Raw genomic sequence first — 17,477 nt, 5'->3', positions numbered from 1 at the left:
AAAAAAAAAACAAACAAAAAAAACAAGTGTGACAATGGGGAAAAAATGCAGGCCAGCACCAGACATAGAGAATGAAAACGGCAACTCAGATGACCAGAACATGGCCAACCGACTATTTAGTCTCTCAGATAAGGAGTTTAGAGTCGAAATATGGAAGATGTTCAAAGAACTCAAAGAAAGTATAGAAGAGAACACTAATAAGAACCAAGAGAATATGAAGATAGAAATGAGAGAACTCCAATCTAAAATTTCAAGTCAAATAACAGGTCTGAAAAACTCAGTAGATGAATTGAAGAAAATCATGGATGAGCTTTCCCACGGGTTAACAGCAGCTGAGGATAGAATTAGTACACTGGAAGATGAGATGAATAACAACTCCATACAGCAGAAGAGACTGGAAAAAAGCCTTAAAGCAAATGATCAAACAATGGAAAAATTACTCAAAGAATGGGAACAGATGAAAATAGAAGTCTATGATAAGCTCAACAGAAACAACTTAAGAATCATTGGAGTCCCAGAGACCCAGAAAGAATATCTCAAGGAAGAATCAACGGTCAAGAACATCATTAAAGAGAAACTACCAGAGCTAAAGAATATATGCGATCAAACCCTGCATGCCCAAAGAGTACCAACTAAAAGAAACCCCAGAAAAAACATCCCAAGACACATCCTAGTCACAATGACAAACGCCATAGATAGAGACAGAATTCGGAACGCAGCAAGATCAAAAAAAGAAATTATATTCAAGGGAACATCCTTAAGATTTACTGCAGAACGGTCACAAGAAACACTCAAGGCCAGAAGGCAGTGGTGGGACATAGTGACAAAAATCAATGAAATAAATGCTTTGCCTAGAATACTATACCCAGCAAAACTCACTTTCAGGTTGAAGGAAGAATACATGGTTTCACAGACAAACAACAGCTCAGAAACTTTACAGACTCAAAACCATTCTTAAAAGAAAAACTGAATGGCCTACTTTAAAACAAGAGTGACCAACAGAGACACCAAACTTCGATAGAAAAATGGCACTAAATCCCAAGACAATTCTTTCTCTCAATGTCAATCGACTAAATGCACCAGTTAAGAGACACAGAGTGGCTAAATGGATCAAAAAACTCAACCCAACCTTCTGCTGCCTACAAGAAACGCACCTGAATAGTCAGAACAAGCATAGACTCAAAATAAAACGCTGGAGGAAAATCATCCAAGCAAACAACACCCATAAAAAGCTGGAGTGGCCATACTAATATCAGATGATGCAACTTTATACTCAGGAAAGTTATAAGGGAAAAAGATGTATATTTTGTATTAATCAAGGGATTTGTACAGCAAGAAGTAATCACTCTCCTAAACATATATGCACCGAATGATGGGCCAGCAAAATATTTAATACAATTGTTGACAAATTTGAAAATTAATATAAATAACAACACAATAATTGTGAAAGACCTTAACACGGCATTGTCAACACTTGATAGGTCAACCAGACCAAAACCTAAGAAGAATGTACTAGACCTGAAAAGAGAAATGGAAGAAAGAGGCCTAGTAGATATATATAGGACACTCCACCCCCAGAAACCTGGATACATATTCTTCTCTAATGTACATGGGACATTCTCCAGGATAGACTACATGCTAGCACATAAAACATACCTCCATAATATCAAGAGGATAGAAATTTTGCAGGCTACCTTTGCTGATCACAAAGCCCTGAAATTATATGTGAACTACAAAGGGACACAGAAGAAAAACTTTAATACCCGGAAGTTAAACAGCCTAATACTGAATAATCAGTAGGTCCGAGATGAAATCAAAGAGGAAATCAAAACCTTCCTGGAAACAAATGACAATAGAGAAACAAACTATCAGAACTTATGGGATTCAGCAAAAGCGGTACTGAAAGGAAAATTTATAGCTTTGCAAGCACACATCAAGCAAGAAGAAGGGGCATACCTGAACAGCTTTATGACACAGCTCATAGAATTAGAAAGTGCTCAACAAAAGGAACCAAAAATAGGGAGACAGAAGGAATAACAAAGCTGAGAGCAGAAACCCAAAAAACATTCCGAAAGATCAACAAAAGCAGAAGTTGGTTCTTTGAAAAAATAAACAATATTGATAGACCACTGGCAAAATTAACAAAGAAAGAGAGAGAGAAACTTGATAACTTGTATTAGGAATGAAAAAGGAGATATCACTACTGATATGGCAGATTCAAAGGGTAATCAGAAACTACTTTGAGAAACTCTATGCCACTAAAAATGAGAGCCTGGAAGAAATAGATAAATTCTTGGACTCTTATAATCTTCCACGGTTGAATGAAGAGGATGTAGCATATCTAAACAACACCATCACTACTGATGAAATTAAGACAGTAATCAAATGTCTGCCCAAAAACAAAGGCCCAGATGGATTCACTAATGAATTCTTTCAAACCTTTCAAGAGGAACTACCACCAATCCTTGCAAGACTCTTTCATGAAATTGAAGAAACATGAACACTTCCAAATAGCTTTTATGAAGCCAACATCACCTTGATACCTAAACCAGACAGAGACGCTACCAAAAAAGAAAATTACAGACCAATATCACTGATGAACACAGATACAAAAATCCTCAATAAAATCCTGGCAAATAGGATTCAATACCTCATTAAGAAGATCATCCACTATGACCAAGTAGGTTTCATCCCAGGAATGCAAGGATGGTTTAACATCCATAAATCTATCAACATAATACACAACAGCAACAACAAGAAAAATAAAAATCACATGATCATATCAATAGATGCAGAGAAAGCATTTGATAAGGTCCAACACCCATTCTTGATCAAAACTCTCAGCAAGATGGGAATGGAAGGAACCTTTCTCAATATAGTTAAGGCCATCTACGACGGGCTAGTGGCAAATATTATCCTCAATGAAGAAAAACTGAAAGTTTTCCCTCTAAATTCTGGTACAAGACAAGGCTGTCCTCTCTCACCTCTCCTATTCAACTTAGCACTGGAAGTACTTGCTATAGCGATTAGGCAAGAAAAAAGATATCAAGGGAATTCAGATAGGAAAGGAAGAAGTCAAGCTCTCGCTGTTTGCAGATGACATGATATTCTACTTAGAAAACCCTAAAGACTCTACCAAAAGGCTTCTAGAAACAATAGACTCATGTAGCAAGGCTACAAAATTAACACTCAAAAATCAATGGCCTTTCTATACACCAATAGTAATAAGGAAGAAATGGACATTACGAAAACAACCCCATTCACAATAGTACCACACAAACTCAAATATCTTGGAATCAACATGACTAAAAATGTGAAGAACCTATACAAAGAAAACTATAAAACTCTGCTCCAAGAAATAAGAGAGGACATGTGGAAATAGAAACACATACCCTGCTCATGGATTGGCAGGATTAACATCATTAAAATGGCAATACTCCCCAAAGCATTGTACAGATTTAATGCAATCCCTCTAAAGATACCCATGACATTCTTCAAAGAAGTCGATCAGGCACTTTTGAAATTCATTTGGAACAATAAACACCCTCGAATAGCTAAAGCAATCATTGGGAAAAAGAATATGGGAGTAATTACTTTCCCCAACTTTAAATTTTACTACAAAGTGATTGTTATCAAAACAGCATGGTATTGGAAAAAGACAGGTCCTCAGATCAGTGGAATAGGCTTGAATACTCTGAGAATGTTCCACAGACATACAATCACCTAATTTTTGATAAAGGAGCAAGAAATCCTAAATGGAGCAAAGAAAGCCTCTTCAACAAGTGTGGCATACCTGGTTAGCCACTTGCAAAAAATTGAACTTAGACCCCCAGTTAACATCATGTACAAAGCTAAAATCCAAATGAATTAAAGACCTCTATATCAGACCCGAAACCATAAGATATATAGAACAACACGTAGGCAAAACACTGCACTTTCCAAGCAAGTGAAAGCAGATATTAACAGATGAGAATATATTAAGCTGAGAAGCTTCTGCACCTCAAAGGAAATAGCTCCCAGGATACAAATGCACCCTACTGAGTGGGAGAAACTATTCACCCAATACCCATCAGATAAGGGCTAATCTCCAAAATATACAAGGCACTGACAGAACTTTACAAGAAAAAAAATTATCTAATCCCATCAAAAAATGGGGAGAAGAAATGGACAGACACTTTGACAAAGAAGAACTACAAATGGCCAAAAGACACATCAAAAAATGCTCCACATCACTAATCATCAGGGAGATGCAAATCAAAACAAGTATGAGGTACCACCTCACACCACAGAGATTGGCACACATCACAAAGAATGAGAACAAGCTGTGTTGGGATGTGGAGAGAAAGGAACTCTTATCTACTGTTGGTGGAAATGCCGTCTAGTTCAACCTTTATGGAAAGTGATACGGAGATTCCTCCAAAAACTGGGAATCGAGCTCCCATACGATCCAGCTATACCACTCCTAGGAATGTACCCTAGGAACACAAAAATACAATACAAAAATCCCTTCCTTACACCTATATTCATTGCAGTACTATTTACCATAGCAAGACTCTGGAAACAACCAAGATACCCTTCAACAGACGAATGGCTAAAGAAACTGTGGTACATATACACAATGTAATATTATGCAGCTGTCAGGAGAGATGAAGTCATGAAATTTTCCTATACATGGATGTACACGGAATTTATTATGCTGAGTGAAGTAAGTCAGAGAGAGAGAGAGAGAAAAATGCAGAATGGTCTCACTCATTTATGGGTTTTAAGAAAAATGAAAGACATTCTTGCAATAATAATTTTCAGACACAAAAGAGAAAAAGACTGGAAGTTACAGCTCACCTCATGAAGCTCACCACAAACAGGGATGAGTTTAGTTAGAGAAATAACTACGTTTGAACTATCCTAATAATGAGAATGTATGAAGGAAATAGAAAACCTGTCTAGAGTACAGGCGGGAATTATGTGGGGAGGAGGGAGATTTGGGACATTAAAGATGGGAATGTTGCACTGGTGATGGGTGGTGTTGTTTACATGACTGAAACCCAAACAGCACAATCATGTATGCAATCAAGATGTTTAAATAAAAAATATATTAAAAAAAGAATTACATCAGACAGACATACTTTGTCATTGTAGATTTGTTCACATTAATGAAGATGAAACATAAAATATATAATAAACTTCTATAAATTAGTTTTCTGCAGTTAAGATAGCTCACATCCTTTCCTAAGGTCTAAAAACTTGAATCTAAAGGAAAATATAGACCACAGTGTTAAAGTGATTTTTAAAAATCCAAAAAGGGAAAGCATCATAATCCTTCTGATAAATTCTTTTTTTTAAATCAGTAGCATTATATTTTATTATGCATATGTAAAAATATATACCATTAAACCTTGAGCAACATGTTTGAACTGTGTAGGTGCAGTTATAGAGATCATTATAGATAAAATGACATCAATTGATCGTATTAATAAATATAGCACCATACTATTAATATAGTTTCTCCTATAATTTTTAGTAACATTTTTTTAGTTCACTTTGTTGAAAGCATAAAAAGTATAATACTTATACTACACAAAAAATACACTCATTAGTTCCTTACACTATTGATAAGACCTTTAGTTCAGTCTTCTCTAACCTTTTCAGACTCACAGACCAGCTCTTATCTTATACAGGAAAGTTGTTATAAAGTTGTTACCAAGGAAAGAGGCCAGTAGTTTTCAACCTTTGTACACATGTGGACCAGTGGTTGCAAACATTTTTCTAGGCAACAAAAGGTTCTTTGTAGTTAAGTATATAAGGATTCCAAAAGTTATACATGGGTTTAAATCTATACTAATATATATTATATATATATACTTCTAATTCCTATATTATAAAAGACTCAACTATATGTTTACTAGGACAATTAGCCTTCTAATTGTAAAATATCTAGTTCTTGGTTTCTTCATCTATAAATAAAAAGAATTTCCCTCCTCTCTCAGGAGTGACCTCAAAATCAGTGGAGACTAATTGACAAATTATTTAACTTCCATCTAAGTCTCAATATTAGTACATATTTCCAAACAAGTACTTGCAGCCACTTTGTTCAGATAAAGGGTGTGTGGTCTTACAAAGAAGAAAAAGTCAAAAAGAAGAAAAGAGTGAATTGAATTTTAAACTTGAAATATAAGGTCTGGAGAAATACAACAATGGGTAAGGCACTTGCTATGCACAAGGTCTACCCAGGTTTGATTCCAGACATCTTATATGGTCCCCTGAGCACTACCAAGAGTGATTCTTAAGTGCAAAGCCAGGAATAACCCCTGAGCATCACTAGATATGGCCCTCCAAAAATATTGAAATTTAAAAAAACATAGTAATCACAATAAAACACAGGAATATCTACAGATCTGAGTTTACCATGAGCAGAGTGCAGGGATTCAATGGGAAGGTACCCTGAGATAATGGAAGGAAAAGACATAGTTGTGCAACCTGTATTTATGAAACCCTTTCATTACCAGTATTTTCAATCATATTTCAAAATTAAACACAAAACTATTTAACTTTAAAATAATAAATAAATTTATTATACATGTATGTTATATTATATGTATTTATGTTTATATAAATAAATTTATGAATATATTTATATAAAATTATGTTATACATTTAAAATAATCAAATATACCTTTACTATATTAACCCAATACATGCCTCTGTTGGGTCACAATATTATAATAATATAAAAATAAAAACATTGGGCTGGAGTGATAGGACAAAGGGTAGGACTTTTGCCTTGTTGCAGCCTATCCATGTTCAATTCCTGGCATCCCATGTAGTCTCCAGAGCTGCCAGAAGTGATTTCTGAGGGAAGAGCCAGGAGTAACCCCTGGAGCACCACTGGGTGGGGCCCCCCCCAAAAAATAAACATTATAAATTTTAATTAATTAGTAATGGGGCCAGAGAAAGAGTACAATGTGTAGGGTACTCACAAGTGTCAACCTGAGTTCCATGTCTGAAACCACAAATAGACTTCCAAGTCCTACCAGGAGTTATGCCCGTGTAAGCCTGAGTTAGCAAAGAATAAGCCTGTAAACTATCTGGTATGACCTCCAAAACAAAAGAACAAAAAAAACTCAATCATCAGCCTATAACTGACATCAAAAGTAGCAATAGATTTGATCACTATTACCAAAATTTCATTATTACACTTTGGCCCTTGCCTTTGACAATGTAGAACACTGTTAGTGAAGTGACAAAAATGGCATATCCCAAAATTACAGTGCAACATCGACTTCCAAGAAACTTATTCTCAGCCCCATAATAACTCTTCAGAAGAACACTTGTCTCACAAAATAAGGCTCTAAATTAATTTAATCCCTGCCACAACCACACACATGTGATTTTATCTCTATAGCAGCCCCGCCAGATGTGTCCTGGCACCACACCACATGTGTGTGAACACCACAATTAAAGTGTTCATGACCCATGGCAAACACTACAACTGAAACTTACACGGATGCAAATAAAATGTTTATGTGTGAGTACCTGTGAGCATATATGCAAGCCACAATCAAGTTTGAGCACACTACAACCTAGCAGGGGTCCTCAAACTTTTTAAACAGTTCACTGTTCCTCAGACCATTGGAGGGTCTGACTATAGTAAAAACAAAACTTATGAATGAATTCTTATGCACACTGCATATATCTTATTTTACAATAAAGAAACAAAACAGATACAAATACAATATGTGGCCCGCGGGCCATAGTTTGAGGACCACTGAGTCCTAGAGTATGGGGCACCCAGTTATAGCAACAATGACAGTGACAATAAGGGAAGGGAAGGAGCTAGATCAATGAGAATAACATTAAATGTGGTTCAGGCTGGAGAGGTTATATAGCAGGTAAGGCACTTGCTTGCATAGACCTGACCTGGGTTGAATCCCCAGCATTTGGTCTGTCTTTACTGTACATAAGCAGGTAGCCCAAGTCCTGCCAGTGCCTGATTATGTCATTTCCAGCATTCCATATGGTCCCAATGCACCTTCAGGAGCACTTCTTGATTACAGAGCATGGAGTAATCCTAGAGCATTGTGAGGAATGTAACCCCAAAACAAAGTAAATATTAAATGTGGCCAGATAAATAGGAAACGTGAGTCCACAGTTAAATTAACTGCCTTGCAAAGGTGAGGGTGAGAATTCCACCTCATAGTGCAGCAGCTCTGAGATATATGGCTTTATTAACTTCAAGCCACAATGCACCCAAATGTGGAAGGTTCCACAACTAGGGGCTGAGTGTGCAAGAACTGCAACTTGTTCAATGCCTACTGTATTAAATGTGCAAACAACACAACCTCCTGTATGTGACTCCCAGTAGTTCTAAGAACCAGGTGTCAGGCTCTGGTGCAACACACACACACACAAGCGCAAGGTTAAGGGAAGTTGTCTCTTGTGTCTCTTCCAGTCTGTAGCCTGTGCTCAGGAAGAGGAGGGCAGACCACTCGCAGGGAAGTCTGGCAATAATCATCACTTACTGAAGGTAGTAGGGACAGGGTTTTTAAAGGCAAACTTTAGGCAGGAAACAGAATTTGGGCAATATAGCTTTACATTGCTTAAGCATTACAGCAACCAGATGGTATGTAAAGACAATGGTCACAAGGTACACGGCATCATTAAATCACATACTATGAAAGGAAAACAGTTACAATGCTCATGGCACCATTAATACAATAGTGAAGATTTTGGTTGCAATGTTTATATCATTATTAACCTCTCTCTCTCTCTCTCTCTCTCTCTCTCTCTCTCTCTCTCTCTCTCTCTCTCTCTCTCTCTCTCTCTCTCTCTCTCTCTCATCTCTCTTTCTCCTGGCAGTGCTCAATGCACTAGCACCAAGCATTTGGTGCTAGGGAATTAACATGGGACTGGCATCTGGCATGCAAAGCATGTCCTTTAGACCTTAAAGCTATTGCCTGAATTAACCCCAGTCCCCAAAAGAGTAATTTTTCTCATTTCAGAGGCACTAATAAAAATTTACTTGGAAGTATATTATATTAAGGGATTTGGGGGGGTTATCCTGTGAGTTGTAGTGATAAGGAATTATAACATCTAAGTTGAGGCAGCAGTGAATGTGGACAGAGATAGAAAGCCTGAAAAGATCTAAATTTCAAAATTGCCCAACTTAGGAGAACTATAGATGGGAACAAACAAAGGTCTTTCTAAAAATAAAAACAGAAGAAAAACTGAGTGAAAGTGTCAGCTAGTCCTGAAAAATGATTGCTCTTTGGATCTTATTTTGTTATTTTCCAAAAGCCCAATGTCTAGTTATTTTTTATTATTTTAATTTTTTTAAATTTAAAACCTTTTGGCTATGAATTTTACAAAGTTATTTATAATTGAGTTTCAAGTATACAGTGTTCCAACACCAATCTCTTCACCAGTGTCTACTCTACCCTCCACCAAAGTCACTAATTTCCTTTATGCTCCCCTCAAGTTTGCCTCTATGACAAAAACTCCTTTATTTTTATTTTTTCCTTTTCATATTGATTTTAGGCACTGTGGTTTAAATATTGTTACTGATAAGGCTATCATGCATGTCACTTTACCTCCTTTCAGCACCTAGTGCTGGTCAAAAGTGAGCACTTTTTTTTTTTATTATTGTGATAGGGTGTTTCCTTTCCTGACAGAATCCACCTTTTCCTCCTACCCCCCCAAAAACTAAAAATTGAGATTCCATGTGGCTCAGAAATTCCATCTGGGGGAATACGTCATAAGGGCCCCCCAAAATAAAACAATGCAGAAGACATCTGTACTTCTATATTGTTTGCAACACTAGTCACAATAACGAAAATCTGAACACAACCCAAGTGCCCAAGAACAGATGACTGAATGACAAAAAAAAGCTTTGGTATATATATGGAATAATATGGAACACAGAGGAATATTACTCAATGGAATTATGCAATTTGTTGATACATGAATGGATCTGAAGAGTATAATGCTGGATAAATTAATCAGGGAGAGAAAACAGATAGCTACAGTGACCTAACTTATATGTGGGATCTAAAGAAACATAGTAGGGGACTAACAAAAGGCAATAAAAGCACAGATCAAGAAAATCTTTCAAAATTTATTATTTTTATTACTATACATCTGGCAGGTGTATTGTGAGTTTTATTTAGTTATCTAGATCCTAGCCATGTGGTTCTCAAATTGTGGCAGCAAGAGGATTTACATAGGAGCCTTTTAGAAATAAATTCTTCAAGACTTTAGCTCAGAAGCACAAAAGCAGATGAGAAATGGAAGTGGGAACCTATCTATAGGTGCTCTAGATGCTCTAGATGATTCTGATGAGTTAGAGAAAAAAACAATGAGGCTTGTAAAACAAAGGCTTTATCATAAATTCAGCCTTTGGATAAGCAGGCACAGGGTCTTAGACAAAGTTCTCAAGCTTCTTGACCTGCCTTCAATCCTTCAACTTAATAATAATTAGTAAGACAGTCAATATCCTTACTATAAGCATGGCTCTATCAATAACCCATTTGGTGTTGGATTACATTGCACTTTCACTTCCCTCTGTTCAAATGTGCATCACTTATTACTGCCTCCACAGTATAAAGGATCTTGAAAAAATTAAAACATCAAGAATACAAAAACTAGGGATTCTATGGCCATTTTGATCTTGATCACAAGAGAAACATCTAAGTTTAGTTGGCAGTGAGAACTTAATATAAAAATAAATGTGACATTTATTGTCTACTCCTTTGTGCCAAACTTGTGCTCCCCAAGGCCCCCTCCTCCGTTTGCTCAATGCTTCTGCCAAATAGTTGACTCTTTGCGTATGCTTTAGAACTGTTTTTCAATAACTCGAATAACAATCAGAAAAGATAGAAGATAGAGAGAAAAGATAGAAAGAAAGAAAATGAGAGAGAGAGGAATCACGTCCTTTTCACTGAGCATAACACCAACTTCCCATAACTTTCATAGGAGCAGACATAGTTCTATAATTGAAATAGATGTTATTTAAGATTATTTCCATTCAGTGATAGTGAGATCCTTTGCATGGGAGGCATTTGTGGGGAGCTGTGGATATGGTCTTGAGTCAAACAACACACATTCCCAATCCTGTACCCACTATGAATCCTACTTTATAGTGAGAGACGTTGAGCGTGTACTTTACCTCTTTGAGTCTGAATTACCTCTTCTCTATAATTGGGGAACTTGAAAGTATTTCCCTCACAAGATTCCTAATGAGGATTAAGTGCTATATCCTTAGAACTGTGTCTGGTATGTATCAAGAACTGGGTTAATATGAGCTATTAAGGTTATTATTATATTGCCTCTGAAATGCTTCTCAGACTTCAGCAGCATCTTGAGTATTCCCAGGCATAGCAACAAGGCAGTGAGAAACCAGGAGGGAGAAAGGTAAATGTGTGAGGGTGACACATTTTTGGAGGGTAGCAATCGCATGGGGGTGGCAAGGTGGTGAGCAACATGGCAACTCTCCTATTTACTAAAGTGTTTTGTTATAAGGTATTTCTGTACACATGATTTGTGTTTGAATAACAGCAGTAATTTTCCTTACACACTCTGCCCCTCACCCAAGACATTTTCACTTATTACACAGTGAGTAGATGGCACCTGGATGTCCTCAAGTTGGCTAGTCATGTGTTACAGAGTCCAGTCCAGTTCCTCACAACCAAAAATTATAAAATCCCAAGCGCTGAGTGGTTGAAAGTTTAAGAAATACTAAGTTACAATGTAAAGTGGTGCTATCTTAATAAGATGGAACACCTTTTTCAAGAAGATGTGAAATTTTCAAAGAGACAATGGCATTGAGAGATACTAATGGTTCTCGTCACCTTCTCAATAAAGGCTTAATCTTTGACCTAAAACCAAAGGCAATAGCGTACTCTCCCTTTTCCCTTTGCCTACTTCTTTTATTCCTAACAACAAATTATGTATATATAATATATCTACACATATATATATAAATTGTTTGAAGTTATTAAGTATCTCTATAAGCCAGGTGAAATGTTTCTAGCTAAAACAAAGAACATCTATGATAATCATCTCTAATTAATTTTAAATCTATTTTAGATGTAAAATAAATATTAAAAGTTATCTAATCAGAATCTAATCTAATCAGAATCAATCTAATTAGCATCTTTGACCTTTGTCCAGTGGGTGTTAGTAGCAGAGAGTGAGACAAACACATAAGGACTGTTTTAAGCTCTAAGGTCCTCTGGACAGCCATCAGTGATCTCAAAGGGTGTCCCTTCCTGCAATACAATATTGCTCCCCCCATCACCAAGGGACTCCCAAGTGTGATAGAGACATTAAGGACAGTCAGTGAGCGCATCAACAGAAGAGCAGAAATTGGGGTATTTCATATAGTCAATCAGCAAACATCTAGAAGTCCCTAAATTGCTTATTCTCTTTTTTCCAGGATGTGTTTTTGCTTCCACTTTTACCCATTTTAGTTTTTCCTGGGCACAATTTGCAAACATTTTCTATTCTAAGACCTAAATTTTATTCAACATTGTGAGGAGAATGGAATGTTTTCCCACAAGATTATCTAGCAACTCAATTCTGTTGAAATATTTCATCACAGTTTATAGATAAGAAAGTAAAATCTGAGATCAAAACTAGAGTTAGGTCATGAACTATGACAAGCTTCAGAGTGCCCAAATATTTCCAAATAACTTATTAAACTTATTAGTCAAAAAGAATAAAAGTATCAAGGAGCATCCTCTTGTTGCTCACTATTAAGATAAAACGCAGCTACCAACCCCAAATAAAGGTGTTCTCCCAATTTCCTTCTTCCTAAAACCTCTTCCTTGATATGTAAAAGCTCATTGGATAGTACTTTTGTCTCTCTCAACCTGCCAACTTCTGGTATTGGGAATTGGTTTTAATAAAGAAGGAAGAGTTCTGGTTTTTTCCTGGAGGCAGAGAAAGCAGGAGGCAAAAGGTCACGGACTCCATGATTATTCTTTCCTGACTGGTATGGTATTATTTCACTGCTACCCAGATTCTTTAGACCTCGTTGTGTGGGGGATAGAAATAGGGTGTCTGGGATGGTCTCAGAACTTGTGGGTTTTTATTATTTCACAGCTCACAGTTGGAACGTATTCCTATTTCTGGAAACTCTTCAATAGTGATGTCCTCTAATAAATTGATGGCAAGAGGAATAAAATAGGGGAAATTTAATTCAAGAGATATGGATGGAGAATGGCCAGATTCTCTTTTGAAAAAGCTGTACTGTTGAAGACTGCGTATAGGGTGAATGAAAAGATGACCATAGTTCTAAGTCCAAGTGGCCCTGAAGAATTTGATGGGAGTTCCCAGACAATTCAAATAAGAGAAAACATTCCACTTGGTGACTCTGTGGCTCTAGAAGGAATAGCTTCAGGAATGAAATTACTTGGAGAAATGTTTCTTCTGGGTCCTAGGCTCTGGCCTCAAAAGACCAACCATCTGATTAGAATGAAGATCCTTCCCATGGGGGTAGAGAATGCATGATAGTGAGTTTAACATCACAGCATGCGAGGAAAAATATGTGTGTGCCTTAAAAGGCTGTGAGAATGCTGCAAAAGCTCTTCATTTTCTGCTCCTTTCCCTACTCATTTTCCAGTTGAACTGCTCCTCAGAATTCCACAAGTCTCTCTCTCCCCCTCTCTCTCCCTCCCTCCCTCTCCCTCTCTCTCCCTCCCTCCCTCTCTCTCGCTCTCTCTCTCTCTCTCTCTCTCTCTCTCTCTCTCTCTCTCTCTCTCTCACACACACACACACACACACACACACACAGAGCTGACCTCTACATCTCTCAACGTATCCTTAGTGTGCCACACCTGAACTCCACCTACAGTGGGAAGCAACTTCTCTCTGGATCCTGAGACTGAAGCTCCATTCAGGGCCCCCAGGAAGACCTACATAGCTTCAGCCCCCCAAGATCCCCATTTGTGCACACACAGCTCTAGAAACACTCCACTCACCAATCAGGCACGGAGGACCATCAACCTAAATGTCTTGAGCTCCAAATCCTAACTGACACAAGCCCAATGCCAAGGAACATTTTCCCCCACAATGAATGGAGTCTCAAGCCAAAATTTTCTGGAACTATGAACTCTATGAAGAGGAACCTGTGTCCCTCATATCCGCACCTCTAGCCATTCTATCACCATAGCCAAAAGCACTGGGTAGAAGCCCCTGCAGGCCCTGCAGCAGCCCCTACTGCAGAGGGAGAGAGAAGTGGGAAACAGTGGATGCAGGAGGCTGTGCCCAGAACTCATATGCCCAGCCCAGACTTCCTGCACACTGGCAGTCTTCCTCCCTTCCACACTCAAACATGTCTTGTCTTGTCATTCACACAGAGAGAAAATACAAAATCTGATGGATCACTCCCAGAATCATCATCCTCACAGCCAATGCATGCATGCATGCAGCCAGTTACAAACCTTTACAGAGCTCCATCTCTCTCTCTCTCTCTCTCTCTCTCTCTCTCTCTCTCTCTCTCTCTCTCTCTCTCTCTCTCTCTCTCTCTCTCCTCTCTCCCTCTCTCTGCCTCCTTCCCTCTCCCTTTCTCCCTCTCCTCCCTCTTTCCCCGTCTCTCCCCATCTCTCTCTCCCTGTCTCTCCCTGTCTCTCTCCATTTCTCCCTCTCTTGCTCTCTGTCTCTCTCTGTCTCTCTGTCTCTGTCTCTGTCTGTCTCTGTCTGTCTCTCTCTCTCTCACACACACACACACACATACACACACACACACACACACACACACACACACACACACACACACACACACACCACCCCACACCACACACCCCTCTACACACACACAGAGAGTCTGTGATCCCACAAGTGATTTCACAAATACTTAGACACGCGCGCGGGGCCACCTCGCACCCATCCCCTAGGGGCACGGCCGCTCTCCCAGATCCCAGGGTCTGCAGCCCCGGAGCGGGGACTCGGCCGGCGCGCCCACCCCACCTACCTGCCGCCCTCGGCGAAGGGAGCCCGGCGCCCCGGCAGATCGGCCCGCGGCCACCCCAGCTCCGAGCCCGCTCCCGATGCTGCCGCAGCCGCTGCGCTCCTCGAGCTGCCGGCGCCCTCCCCGCCACCTCCCGGTGCAGCTCCAGCCCCCGCGCGAGGGGCAGACCCGAGGGTGGGGGCGGCACGGAGGACCCCGGTTCGGCTCACCTGGGTGCACCTGCACCGCGCATCGTCCTCGCCGCCGGCCTGGTCCCGCGGGTGGGGGCCCGGGAGGCCCGGGAGTGGGCGCAGGGCTTGGCCGGGAGGAACCGCACTCACCCCAGAAGGCCGGCCGGCAGATGCCGGTCCTGATTGATGCAAGAGCTGCCCATCGTTAGAAACGGGGAGACCGCAGAACCCCGGATCCCTGCAGGCGTCTGGGTGACCTGATCGACCACTCCGAGGCCCTTCCTCTAGTGAAGATAATCGCCTCAAAAGCTGAAAGCCCGTGTGAAGATAGTACTACTACTATCCAGGAAAGCCTGGAGCTGTCAGGACAGAGGTTCTGTGTGCCTAGGACCCAGAGTGGACCTCTGGTGCGCAGTCACCAAGTTGTTCCCAGGTGACATTCCTGCCCAGGACTCTTCCCAAGTGACTCTCTGCTTCTGTCACCTTCCTGAGGCCGATGAAACTTCCCCCCAGCGCTGTCCACTAGGAAGCTTGAGCCCTTAAAAGGCTACAGTCAGGCTTCAGAGTTCCTTCTAAAACATGGAGACCATAAAATTCCGTGGCCCAGACCCACAAAGTTCCTCTCCCACTGTGTCCCTTAGTCCTTGCTCTAGACATGAGGGTCTGTGACCAGATGGAAACCATTTTCTCTTCAACGTGACTTTTCAAAGGCCTCCGATTCCAGGGAGGGACAATTCAAGTGTGAAGGCATGTGGGCAGGAAAGGGAACAGGTGAAGCTAAGCTGGGGAGAGGGGAGTGGGAGGAAACAGACGCCGTGGTGAGGAAGAGGCTGCTTGAAAGCAAACACTTCTTGCAAGGCAATCTTGAAAATTAGCCCCTTGCCCTTGCAAGCACAACCCAAGTGAATCAGAAGTTTAGGTTTGTTGGTGTGTCTTCCTGAAACCTCTGAGCTGCTTCTGAGGTCAGTTCCTTGCTGTTAACATTCTTATCTCTCAGTTCTCCTGTTTTTCTAGACTAAGTAGCTGTCTTCCTCAACAATTTTCTCTTTCCCCTGGAAGAAGGCTAGGCAGGCAAATAGGGAAGGCCTTCCTCCTCTTCCCGCCTGATAAGGCAATGAATTCTTGAGATTTAATAAGAAAAATGGCAGAATTGGAAAGAATTATTTCTAGGAGTCTCACTTGATGCCCAGGCAGACTCAAAGAGGACTGAACCTCCTACAGAGAGAAGCACCAGCAGGAACAAAGGCCAGGAAAGGAATTGCAAAGAAGACCATGGAATACATCCCCACCTCATCCCTGGCAACCACCCTAGCAACAGGACTCTTAGCTGGCTAGAAAGCCCCTTGTGGGAAGGTTAGAAACACTCTATAAAAGTGGAGGAAGAACAAAGAAGGGGCACTTAGGCACTGCCTGGGGACACATGTGGCCTCTCTTGAGATGTGGCTTTCATACTTTCATGCTGGCTCTCTTAAACTCGTTACTCATGACTTTTGTTACTGAATCAAATCTGTTTTTACTTCACTGTCTCTCTCTGAGGAAAAGTGAAGGACCTCAAAACCGAGTGCAAGGTCAAGGACAGACTCTGTTCCCCTCACCCAGAGCAAAGCCCATTCTCCTAGATCTCCCCAGCCACTTCCCTGAGTGGTGGAGGTGGCTAGAGATTAAGCTGCGGATTCCTTTCTTGGCAATTTCTGAGGAGAAATTGCTTCACATACTTCACATATGCCACCCTGGGGAACCTCCACCAGCATCGCCATCTTCCTCAGACATTCTCTTTTTCCTAGTCAGTCTCTCATCTCATCACTTCACTGGCTTTGTGCCCTGTCTCTCAGAACCCCTCAGCCTTTGCTCCCCAGGCCTTCTCTCCCAGGCATACATAGATCTTGAATCTCTATTCGTTTTACATTCTCCCATTAATATCTAAGAGGAAGAAACACTTATAGACTATTTTGCAATGATAATAAAATAAAAATTGCATAGCACTTTCTCTAAACTAATAATAAATAACACCATGACCCTCACTCTCAGGGAAGCTCAAGTCCTAAATTTCTTGACCACCCTTTTCTCTTCCCTCTACTCTCTATTCTCTACTTACTAGTTTCTAGGAAGCCCATTACCTGGTCTTCCTGCTGGCTTTTCCTGATGATTCCCACTAAACTGAAGATGTATTTTCTTTTCTTCTTTTTTTAAACTTTATTGATTAGTTCTTGGGCCACAACCAGCAGCTCTCAGGGGTCACTCCTGGCTCTGCACTCAGAGATTGTCCCTGATAGGCTGAGGAACTATAAGGGATGCTGGGAATCAAACTCGGTTTCTCCTGGGTTGGCCTCATGCAAGGCAAATGC

The 17,477-nt window shown here is 40.2% G+C and overlaps 1 protein-coding gene across 1 annotated transcript in view; it reads right to left on the bottom strand.

The window, feature by feature from the left end:
* Positions 1-14,983, bottom strand: part of HTR4 (5-hydroxytryptamine receptor 4) — a 210,657-nt gene extending 195,674 nt beyond the window's left edge. Inside the window, 1 exon segment of the mRNA XM_049785257.1 lies at positions 14,966-14,983. The gene's annotated coding sequence lies outside the window, so the exon portion shown is untranslated.
* Between the last annotated feature and the right edge of the window lie 2,494 nt (positions 14,984-17,477).

Source organism: Suncus etruscus, chromosome 12 (genome assembly GCF_024139225.1).
Source record: "Suncus etruscus isolate mSunEtr1 chromosome 12, mSunEtr1.pri.cur, whole genome shotgun sequence".
NCBI classification, from domain to species: domain Eukaryota; kingdom Metazoa; phylum Chordata; class Mammalia; order Eulipotyphla; family Soricidae; genus Suncus; species Suncus etruscus.
Note: the sequence above shows the minus strand (reverse complement) of the source record. Positions and strands in the feature narration are given on the sequence as shown.